This window comes from Argopecten irradians, chromosome 5 (genome assembly GCF_041381155.1).
Source record: "Argopecten irradians isolate NY chromosome 5, Ai_NY, whole genome shotgun sequence".
NCBI lineage: Eukaryota > Metazoa > Mollusca > Bivalvia > Pectinida > Pectinidae > Argopecten > Argopecten irradians.
In genome coordinates, this window is record NC_091138.1 from 10,975,655 (window position 1) to 10,988,593 (window position 12,939).

Here is a 12,939-nt window from a genome sequence, read left to right on the forward strand (position 1 = left end):
TAAATAAAAAACGGTAAAATTGTAAATCTACATGGTATATATTGATAAGGATGGATAGATCCCGAAACAAACAAAAATTAGTCCACCTACACGTAGTTTTAGCGGCTAAAATCATATTTCTAGTAAGTCTTCACAAAAACGGCATCGTGTAAAGACATACATGTAAGTACCTCATACATCGTGTAAAGACATACATGTATTTAGCGAACGGTGTAGATTACAAGGAAATATCCACGCATCATCAAGTTAACCTCCTTTCTAGAAACATTTGCTAAGGGGCTTTTTGATCCAGTGTTTGGAGTTGTTGAATAGAAAGAGTGTAAGGCCACAAAGTCAAAAGTTTTGTGTGCAGAGCACTGACAAATCAACTGATTCTGGCTCGAAGTAATGTTATTGTTTTATATGCAGCGGTAATCATCAGATGAACACCTGTAAGAAGTTGCTTGACATGGTACCAGCAAAACGGCTACACGTTGTGAAAGAACATAAACTATCCAAGTGTAACTTAGACAATTAAAAGATGTGATATTCAAAGTTGCTTCATAAATCATTTCTGGTGAAAAAGGATGGGTCACAAAGGTATAAAACACAATCCCAACATAATGTCAACACGTCACTGACTTCTGAAAATAGGATAGAAGCTAACAGGAGCGCATGCGGAGGGCCTAAAAATGGAACCTCGAAAGTGTCACTTCCTATTGTAACTGTCCTTGTTAGAGGTACAGAACAAAGTGACTTTGTAAGAACCAAAGCATTATTGGATCCTGGTAGCAACAAGACTTTCTGTTCAGTTGAACTGGTGAACCAGCTTGGAATTAGTGGTCAACCTGCTTCACTCATTTTGAAAACTCTTAATGACGGAAAGGACATGCAGATAGAAGAAGTATGTCTAGAAGTAATGAGCACCGTGGGCAAATGTAAATGTCGCGAGGTACTCTGTCTGCCAAAAGTTTCCGCCTTAAATGACTGCCCGGAATTACAAGGCAATGTAGCATTATCGGCGGATGTTTATAAGTTACCGATTACGTAATACATACAAACTATAGATAAAGGAAATTTAACATAACTAAAACATTAACTTTTACTGATTTTGAATAGTATATTGTTTACATTGCGAATGTTGGAAATGAAATTCATATTTTACTTATCGATTTGTTATAATAGTTTAAAACTAATAATAATAACTAAAACATTTACTTTCACTGATTTAAAATATTATCTTGTCTGACAATCCAGCAGTTTTTCCATTGCGAATGTTGGAAATGAAATCCATATATACTTATCGATTTGTTGTAATAGTTTCAGCACGGTTGAGACTCTCACCACAATTTCCCAATGTCTGTTCGGAAACGACGACAGATATCGCATATAGTATGCCTGCCATAATAATATTGGAGCATGCGATCAAGCATGCTGCTTTGAAGCTTAGACCCAGTATATAACACGTGACATTCTCTATACTACACCTCGTGTGTCATGACAAGCAATAAATACCTTGTCAGTTTTGCTGCTTACAAATTCAAACTTTCGTCAAATTTCCAGGATACTCGTATTTTAACGTCAATATTTGTCAAATCAAAACGACAATGCTTGTTTATGGCTTCTTATTTGTTTTGCGTGTGTGTATATATATAACAAAGATACAATCTTCCAAAATGCTAATAAAGGGATAAAAACTTAGATATAGGTTTATCTTAGCTTAACAGTTGGGACGAAAACCTTTTCTCAAGTATTAGAGTTACCAAAGTTTACCATTTGAATATGATTTGTTGTACGTTGGAAAATAATTTCCATTTTTGGTGCATTGTGGTACAATTAGTGTTGGTCTATATGGTTTTGTGCAGATTTGGGTCTCAGAATATGACATCATGACGATTGTTAAATACATAGCGCCCCCTTTATATACTGAGCGCCGATGAAAACGCAACACTGTTATAATATTTCATTACAAAGGTATACATTTCGAGAGTCGTTTCCTACCAGTGAGTTAGTCTAAGATTGCCCGTGAATGGGGATGAGACAAACGTTTCAACGCTACCCCCCAAATTCATTTTCACACTTTCAATATCTGATGTGGCCACACTTTGCCTCCATACAAGCACGGCACCTACTTGGCATGGACCGAACCAGACGCTGAATTCTAACTGGCTAAATGTTCCTCCATTCCTCCTGAACGGCAATTTCAAGTTCACGTCGATTTTGCGGTTGTGGCTGATGTCGTGTCAGAGCTTGACCTAACTGGTCCCACAAATGTTCAATCGGACTGAGGTCAGGGGAGAAGACAGGCCAGGGCAGTGTTTGACTGTTCTATTGATTAAGGAAGTCTTTGGTCAACCTTGCTGAGTGCGCACGAGCATTGTCTTGCTGTAGAATGTTGACGTCAAGATGATTACGAAAGAACGGTACAACGGTAGTTTGTAGGACTTCGTTGATGTAACGCCGTGCCGTCAGGTTACCGTCCACGATAACAAGGGGCGTCCTGCGGTCGAAGAATATCCCTCCCCACACCATGACACTGCCAATACCCCAACGATCACATTCGCGGACGCACGAATCGACGTAACGCTCTCCCCGTCGTCTCCACACGCGAATTCTACCTTCACTATTACGGAGATGGAAGCCGGATTCATCCGTGAACAGTACGCGTCTCCATTGGCGCATGAGCCAACGTCGATGCCTTTGGGTCCACGTCAGGCGATTTTGACGTCGACATTGTGTCAACATGTTCCCACGGAAGGGTGTACAGGGTTGTACTGTAGCATTATCATCAGAAGGTTAGAAATTTTACAATATAATTGGGGGTCTATCGGCGATCATGTTAATCTATACAGCCTGTGGCTTATCGTGGTGTTAGTTAAATGTACAGTGTATTACATACTATTACAGAATTATTGATGTCGAATGTTTGTGTATTACTTTATGAACAGCGATCGTATCTGCTAGCCTTGGGTGTGGTCTGTTGTGTCATATCTTTATCAAACTGGTCAAGAGTAATTTTAAATAACATGGGGTCTGCCGTGTCCCATCTTATCTGAATGGTCAAGAGTACCTTAATAACATTGTAAATAACAACATATGTATGTATCATTCAACATGAATTATACAACCAATATTTAGCTGTATATAAAGCTGTTGTTACTATGTAAGGTCAGTCGACTCCCAAGACTCCAATAAACGTACTTTCTATTCAACTTGCGTTGGAGTTCTACATCTACATCTACATATACAAACACCACAAGGATCTACGTCTTACGATCCACGAAATACACAAAAAGATACTCATCATCATAGGGTTTCAAACCGGCGCTACCCAAACGTCGGCGGAGAGTAGAAATTCGTCTTCCATTGATACATATCGTTGTTCTGGCCGTTTGGGAGGCAGTTTGGAAGCGGTCACGGAGATGGGTGACCCGGATCCCGGATGTAACGGTTCTGTCGATCCGACGTCACTCGTTGCCTCCCAGGGCGCGGTCTATCATTCAGATAATCCGTTTGAACGTACCGCTGATGAAGTCTCACAATAGTAGAAGGCAAACATCCCATTCTACGCGCAATTTCACGCCGCGGAAGTCCGCCTGCCAACATACCCCTAACTTCGTGACGCTCGGTATCCGTAAGTCGTGGCAAAACTAAATGGCTTTTTCAAAATCTGAATGTGGAAAACCGTCTTCCTATCCACAAGGACTGTACACGTGTAATGGGTAGACAAAGTGCGCATTGATACCGAGTGCATGTGCAGATAGGAACTTTTTCAACAATCGAATGCTTCACGGCCCGAGAGCAAGTTCAGTCATGCGAATCATTATTGTATACATAGGTAAGGTGCTCAAAGTTTTACATTATTAATTTGTTTGATATGAACAAAAATTTAATTGAAAAATATTCAATTAAAAAGTGTTGCGTTTTCATCGGCGCTCAGTATATCTGACATCAAAATGATTGTTTTTGAAACGGCGGACGTCGTATGCAAATCGTGACTGTTTACTTACAAGTTAATCTAGTGTATCCGCAAAATAATTCATTATTGTTTGGTTTGCTATTGAATGATCAAATTATATTATCTAAGGACTGACAGTCGTTTACAGGAAAGGGATACAAAAGAAAACTTGCAATATATATTAAAGAATTAACTATGCGTCCGAAGTACGTTTTTCAAGAATCTGGAAATTTCGCTGGGCCGTTTACATAGACTGGTTCCCTTCCCTTAGTTCTCCACTCTCCGCCGGGCTGTGCTCCGTCCACTCAGTTAACTAAGGCGGGAACCAGTCTAGCCGTTTACAGTGGTGAAATTATGGGGACCGCAATGCACCCTGGGAGAGATTGGTCATTTTCTCTTGAAAGAATGACGGTGCGCTTGTAAGTACATGATGTCGCAATCAATACCTAATCGCAAGGACAAATAATTCTGTAATTTGCAAATACATAATGTGTAAATGGCTAGCAAATACAGAATGTGTGAAATGGCTAGCAATGTGTAACTGTCTATGTTTTGAGAGGCTACGATATAGTGGAATTCTTGCCATTTTTAAATTGTTATCTCACTTTTACATGCCGAAGAAGACAACGACTTTACCCGTTGTCAATATCAGACACCAGACGAGACATGTGGTAGCACAACTGTAGGCTCTGCTTGTGACACCAGACGAGACAGGCAGTTTGTTACTTTGGTGTAGATCGAAAGAATGAAATATTATGAACTTGAAGATTGACGTAGAGCTATGTCTCTGTTTTCTTCAAATTACGTTTCTGTAGTCCTGTGAATGGTCAGTTTTGTTCTCTTGAGCTGTCTTCAGTACTGCTATGACACAGTCCAGAAGTGCATACATTTATAACGACAGTGATAGTTGAAATGGTGCCTGCCTGCTTGGCATCTTGTACGTATTTCTAGCCATCAAAACTACAATTACAAGTATTGAGTTTCACTATTGAATGTCGTTTACGTTTGTTTTGATATTATTTTGATGGCTTTACCCGGATTTCTGACTATCGAAATAGTATTAAAACAATTTCTGTGTTTGACAGGATATGTAATTTGATTACATTGTATGTGTGCATGTATATAAAAGATAATTTAAGTTGTAAAAGAAAGACAGTGGAAAATGATAGAAACAAGGACGTAAGGAAGTGACTCACCAAAGTCGTATTCTCCAGCTCTGAGTATAAAACAAAATACTTAAAATGAAAGAATATTCAACGAATGAAATACAAAAAAATGCCCTTCTAGTTCTTTCAGAAATAAATAAAAAAACGCATATTGTTTAAAACTCCAATCAGACGCAAAAGCACAGGTAGTGATTCTAGGCACATTTTAATCACATGTGATTAAACAATTGTATTGATCCAGATAAAGAAACACTGAATATTATTTTTAATAAGTGAATATGTACATTTCAAATATGTGTTTTATTTCCCCGTGCATTGTAGATAATTACAAAAATGCAAATAGATTTACTTCACTCTATACGCACAATTATAATAGAATACACCAACTCCCGTCAGCTTTAATAATATGATATTTTGCAAATGATTACATTTAGAGAACACATGTGTACATGACATTGTTCTGTACCAATATTTTAACATGCAGCGATTTGCCGGTTCTCAATGACGTAAGCGATTTTCTTTGCAAACACCTAAGCGGCAACCGGAACAACCGGACAAGTTACCGAAGCGGCTATATTATAAGAAGTGCTAACTTCTATGAAATACGATTCTTTTTAACTTTAATAATGAGATATGACATTTCATTTCTTGAATTATTAACGTCACAAATACAACACAAATCAGTAATTATTTGAAAATTAAAGGGATGGGGTGATTTATTTAAAACTTAGCTAACGTTAGTCTCCAGTACATGAGCACTACGAGCAAAAACTATTGAATAGCAGACAAAAAGACGGCGGCTACGTGCATATTTGGAAGTTAAAGTGTATAGGAACTACATACAGGAAATATGAAAACAGAAAATGTTGATTATATAGACGTATTGTTCGACTCGCGATGTCGGCCCGTCTCGTCTTAGTATAGAGCTCGAGGTAACCATTTTCAAAGTAACGTTAGACTGAAAATAAATGTCAAATATGAGGTTTCTAAATACATGTGTTTATATACTTTACATCTAATACATAAATGATCTACAATGTATTTGTGAAAAAGCAGTTTGTAAAATCCAATAAATAATCTATTACATGACAGCAAAGTTGCATAATCGTGCGATTTGCAAATTTTAGTAGGAATTTCCCGATTTTTATAGAGCGCATATTGGAGGATAAACTTCTACCGTGGAACATCTTTTTTCAATGAAATAAAATAGACATTATTTATCCTATTACAGATTGATAACTGTACATGCATGCATGTATAAAGTAATGCAACTGTATGTACAATAATGTATATTGTAATTACTATTGGAACAACGGAAGAATGCACAAATGATAAAAATCACAAATAAGGAAGAAAATGTTTATGTAAAAATAAGGATCCCTTTGCTTAGTGCGTTGACATAACGTTCGTGTACATTTATTTTGCTAGTTTACTTAGCACTTTAAATCAACTTAGAATTTTTTTTTATTATCTTCAGATCATCAGCTTATCAATCAAAGTTCTTATTGAGATTTTACTTAAAACGTATACTGATGCCCAGACACAAACAGTGACAATCTAAGGGGCCGAACACATCTACATCTCCCCAGCAAATTATGAATGTTACGCATTTAATTCTCTAGCAACTTCCTGGTATTTTGAGATCAAAGTTACTTACTTCGCATTGAAAATGTAATCTGCATTAAGTTTAATAATTACAGGTGAAACATCATTTCTCGGCAATATAATGGACACTCTAGATACTTGTACCACGGTTATCGTCAGTAGCAACGAGGGAAAAATGTTGCAAAAACAATTGCTGATATACTTGTACTGTAGATTATTACTACATGTATCTAGAAGCATGTCTTGATTGATTACTAATTTAAAAGTTTAATCAAAATGAATCAGTGGGAAATTATACACTGTACCAGATTAGAGACATTTTGGTGATCGAAGTACATGTACAAGTTTACCGTATGTATCACTTAATTATCATTGGCACTATTTGCGATTCAGGTAAAACTATTAGAACTTATGGATTCCATGTATAAATGTAATCAATAGACGTTCTATTAATTCTAAAATGAACATGAAAATTCTTTTATACGCTTCTGAATCTACATCGTTAAATACTTAAAGTTGAACTTTTATTATCAATTCAGATAATTCGATATAAATAACAAGTTAATAACTTATATGTTTAAAAATATGCCTGCGTCAATTTGATTTCATGAATATGTGTGTGTAAAATTGTATTTTGAGAAAAACAGACGGTAAAGTAGGGTTATTGAGAGTACAATATTTCCAAAACCGCACGGTCAAATTTCAAATAAAAGCCTTAATAAACAGTTTATCAACCAATCTTTCAATGAGCAAATTTTAAAGAAAATTAATCGAGAGGAATTTTTTAACTGTATCGAACCACCTTAAAAAACCCAACAACAAATCGAAGTGCGATGGACTGTTTATAAATATCATATAATCTAAAACACTTCATGTTACTTACATACGCTCGCTAGCTTATATTAGTACACCAATCATATATATATATATATGTAGTTAGTCTGCGATTAGTTATTTCATCAGTTTTATGAACTGAAATTTACAAACCCATGATTTGCAGGCAAAAACATAATTTTTACTCTAATATTTAATTAATTTGGACTTAAACAATGAAAACGACAATTTTCACCCTCTGAAATTACCATGAACCCCGAAAATATCAGATGTTTTAAACAGCATAGAATATGCAGCTGACCCTGAAGTATCTTCATGCGAATATTCTGCTGATCAGTGAGTGGCCGTAAAATGGCCCAATTAGATACCCCACCTTCCATATGTATGTATTACCATGTGTGTAACAACGTAAATTCCTCTGTTGATTTTTCGGAGCACCCGCCTATATGACGGTACAACGAAGTCAGATACACCCCTCCCTCCCCCCCCCCCAAGAATGCACTGACACTTATATGCGATGTCCTCTTGTCATAAGGAAACTAAAAGCTATTCGCTAATCACCATATATATGGTAGGCTCTGGACTGTGTTCCCTGGCAGAGACTCGCCATAGTCTATTGAAGTGGTAGTTGCTATCCCTGTTTGGAGTGAGACGACTGGTTCGCCCGTTGTCAGTATAATGTGATTGGGTGGGTATGTTGTTTGGTGTCTTTGGCAGCATGCTTTAGTAATATAGCACTAAAAGGGCAAACTGTGTTTGGCTCGGTTCTTATATTGTAAATAACAGTGTAAATTACATTCCAATAGATTCCTTTCCAGAACTTTTCTTTATGTTAAACCCAGTTTTGTAAAACTACTTTATAAACAATCGGATCCAGCATCATATCTACGGCTAATTCCTGCCAGCTTCTGGTCGATAAATCACGTCATAAAAAGACTGGAGTTTCGGATCATCTTACGACGGTATTCTAGACAATGTCAACACACTGAACAAATTGAAATCCTTTGCTACGAGAGCAAATATTTGCTTGTCTAGGGTTCCGCTAGCTGGACATATGAAAATCACACACAAGTTAAAACTATACTTTCGAAATGGTCCCTTGTTGACTAGTATATTTTAAAAGACTTCAGAGAAGGAAATTGAAAGGAAAAATTGAAATAAAGGTTCAAAATACTGTTTCAAATAATGAATAAATAAACTGTTATTAAAGGTCCTTTAAGTATGATTCTTCAATTTGTATCGCATCTATTAATTTCCGTCGAAATTCCAATAGGTTTAGCGTGTAAAAGTAAGATCAATCAATAATTTATAACACGGCGTGATTAAATGAAAAGGTGAAATCTAAAGACTTCCTGACTACGTACAAAGGGAACATGTAGCGGCGATGACATCGTGCTAAAACAATGAAGAATACACCATATAATGTAACTGTGCGGGTTGGTCATGATTGGTAATGGCTCGTCTAAACAGTGTATGAACGGAAGTTTGCAGTATTTTTTTTTAATTTCTTATACTTGCGAGTCTATATAGCGGTACTCGATCACTTGCTAAGACAAATGAAACAATGCATAGTGGGTGATTTTTGCCAATTCTATTTATTCTTAACGTTTTTGTTGTAATCTTCAGTCATAAACGACGTCATGGATAGCAATTTGAACTAACAATGACTAATGAAATGTTGAGAGTTAACCAACATTAACATTTCAGACGCTTTTCGTGAGTTGATGTGCTGTTCATCATCGAAGACTTGAGACACCCTCCTAATATTTTGCACTATTTTAAGGTAGTCTGCCTGGCTTTCGTTATTTCAAGCACCATCACACGTTTATAAATGAATCAAACAATATAAAAACATACATACATATTAATGGACACAATATCTCTTACTTAATCGTATTTTGAAGTTTTAGGATGATCAGTTAAAATTGTATAGTCACTTGCATTGTTTTGAAACTGGCGATGTATAGTTGCTTGCGAGGACACTAGTACAGTCGCTTGTTATAAAAAGGAAAGATATTCAGTGATAAAAGGCTCTGAAGCTGACAAATTAAACAAATCAGTCTAACAGAGATATCAAATACACTATCAATTTAAATGTTTAGTCAACTTTGCACAGATTATATGTAGTCATTTACAATTAATATGGAGTAAATACAACAAATATGTAAGAATGCACCACGTTGATACTTCAGGTAAAACTTGGATTTCCATGGACCAGTCATTGCTTTAAAAAATGTCAGAATTACGGAGAAAACAAATCCGTCTAGAATCATAAACGAAAATTACTTACGTCATTTCCATATTTCTTACGCTGGAAATGGCTGTTCACTTACAAAATTATTTACATATTTTCGTGTCTAACGTTATTCCACGGGGATTCAAGTTCGCGATTTCAACTTTTGTTTTTACTGTCATGCCATTGTTGCGGCGATTGATTTTCACAATTTCTCATCACCAGCAAAATAAGTCAAATCTAATCGTACGCGTAAATACATGTTGGTTTCAAATATATCTTATAGGGAAAAGAATAATTCCATTAGTATGGACAAAAATAATGCCATTTTTGAGGCGATCTGTCCCATTTTCAAGACACAAAAAGAACAAACAGAATTTCCTGTTAGTGACGTCGTTGTCAAAATGCACACATACTCACATATGTTTCTAGATAATAATTTATATCCTTTCGACGGCCGGCAGGATTCGAACTTGACCCAATTTTGATAGTAGGTTATAACAAATGCCATCTATGAAAGCAGTTTGCATCCAGATTTCGGTTTGATGCCATTTTCACGATGATAACAAACAGTACACACTACAAACAAGCAAAAACAGTCACCGGAAGTCCCTTAAAGGTCACCACGCACGGGTCATGGGAGGCAGAAACCTGCGCGTGGGACTTTTTTTTTTTTAAATCAGTGCTATTTTCCCCTTCATTTTCCCTCTCTCTCTATTTTCTCTTACTGTGATATCTCTTCTATTGTTTAAGACCATCTGCATGTCTGTATCTTGATAATTAATCTCACAGCGACAGGTTTCCGGGCACACACTAAAATCTGGATTTCAGACCTCAATTTTTGACATATTCGGGCATGTTCAAAGGTGATTTGTAACGTCACTAATGCAATGACCGAATCGATATTGACATGCAATATAGGGATGAACATCTCCTTTTCAAAAAACTCGTATTTAGTTTTCAACGGTCTCAGTGGGGCTCCAGAAGGGTGCATGAAATGAGGCAAATGAAGAATTACGCATAAATACGTTACGGCCGTCCAAAGGATATAGGCTGATTAATATCAGTGATGAGCATCTATCTGTATTGATCGATCTGTATTGATCGGTATGTACATATTTAATATCGTTGTCGCCCGGGAATCACGTGATAAAAAAGTGAGCTTGATTATAATCTTAAAAAAATTAGATTTCCGCATTTTTCCACTTTTAGTTATGTTTCTCAATGCTGAACACATCCTGTGGCCTTAAATGATATTATATATATAGGTTCATTTTGCTTGAAAATTTCTGAAAATTAGAAATATGAGCGATGTGTAATGAGATTTTTACGCAAGTGACTATACAGTATTTTTTTTAAAATTGAAACAAGTGACTATACAGTAAAGTAACAAGCGACTATACAAAACTATTTCGTGTATGTATATTTTAAGATATGTTTAGTCGCTTTCTAATATAGAATGGTGTTGAATAAAGAAACAGTAAATAAATAAATAATCAAATTACTCATATAGGTTACAATTATAACATATATTTTAGGAAAAACAAGGGGAAACGCAATTTCCACAAAAACACATCACAGTTTTGATCGTAATTCAGTGATTGCACTTCGATTCTTGTATATGCTAACATTATTTTCAAAATCATGTTCATAACTTTGTTAATGATATGAAGACGTCTATAATGTGAAACATATTTATAGTTACGAATAATGCCAATATTTGGTGTTTCACCGACCGGTATAATTTTCATTCATTCCGCTTCGATACTCACAAGCGACGACGATACAAACAAATAGCAAATAATGATTATACGCTACACTTCCGTTCATACGGTCCTTGCAATGTAAAGGCCCGGTAAGCGTATTTTAAATATGAGGGAGTAGAGGTACTTCTATGTACATTGTGATACATCATAATGACTTGTAATACACTAAAATAGGTGTAATGATGTGGGTATTACTAGGTAGAAATACGCTTTCCAGTAAGGTTAATGGTAGACGTACATTGAGGTACCCTTTAACGCGCAGTGACACGTTACATTGTCAGTGATCTACGATGTGGTACGCTAGTGCACGCTCCGGTACCTTATTTTTGAGACCAGAACAGGTATGTCTGCGTGGATTCACTTGCAATACGCTCGACATTTGTTTGCGGCAGCACGAGAAGGCAACTTTCAAGAATTTTACATTCAGTTTGTTTTTATTTTTGTAATACGGGAAAGGAAAGAAATAAAATCGTCTTGAATAGTGAAATAATAGCTTCATTAAAGGCTATTGAGCAAAATGATAAATTGGTAAGATGGCATTTATTTGGTAACTTTATTATCTAACACAACGGTATTTTGTCTTCAGAGAAAGAGATTTTTTTTACTCTTGTTGAGTTTAATTTGTTTGAAACACAATTGTATAAACAATTTTTTAAATAAAATAAGATAATAGATTAACAAAATAAAAAAAAAATCCGTTCTTTTTAAACAGAATGATGGCTCATTGGGAACTGAAAGCTGGTTCTTAAATCGTACGAAGTGCTTTCTTATAATCTTCAGAACAAAAACCTTGAGAACTATTTCGAAATTAATTGTGACGTATAACAATATACCTCAACCTAGCTTTATACGGAATTGCATCCATCAATTTACATTAATCTAAAACATAGCATGACCTAGCGTACATCAACGTACCGTAATCTATCACAGCCTAACGTGGCATAGCGTATCTTAGCGTATCACATCCTACATCTATGTGTGATTAGGGATGTAGCTATCTACTGTTGTAGATATCAACATGACATATTCATTTACGAATTATAAAAAAATATAATAACAGAGATAATCACCAATAGTTTCTAATGCTGGAATTTGTAAGAATATTTGCAACAAATATCCATTACTAAATGATAATGTCAATCAAGGTAAAAACTGTATTACCCATGCAATCTACAATTTATAGATATATATGTACTGAGTTGACTGTGATTGGTACTGGTTTATCTGAGGTCGGTGTAATGTGACTGAGTGGACTGTAATCAGTACTGGTTGACGTTTTCTGAAGACGTATGATGTGACTGAGTTGACTGTGATTGGTACTGTTTTGTCTGAGGTCGGTATAATGTGACTGAGTGGACCATGATTGGTACTGGATGTTTGAAGTCGGTATAAGGTAAC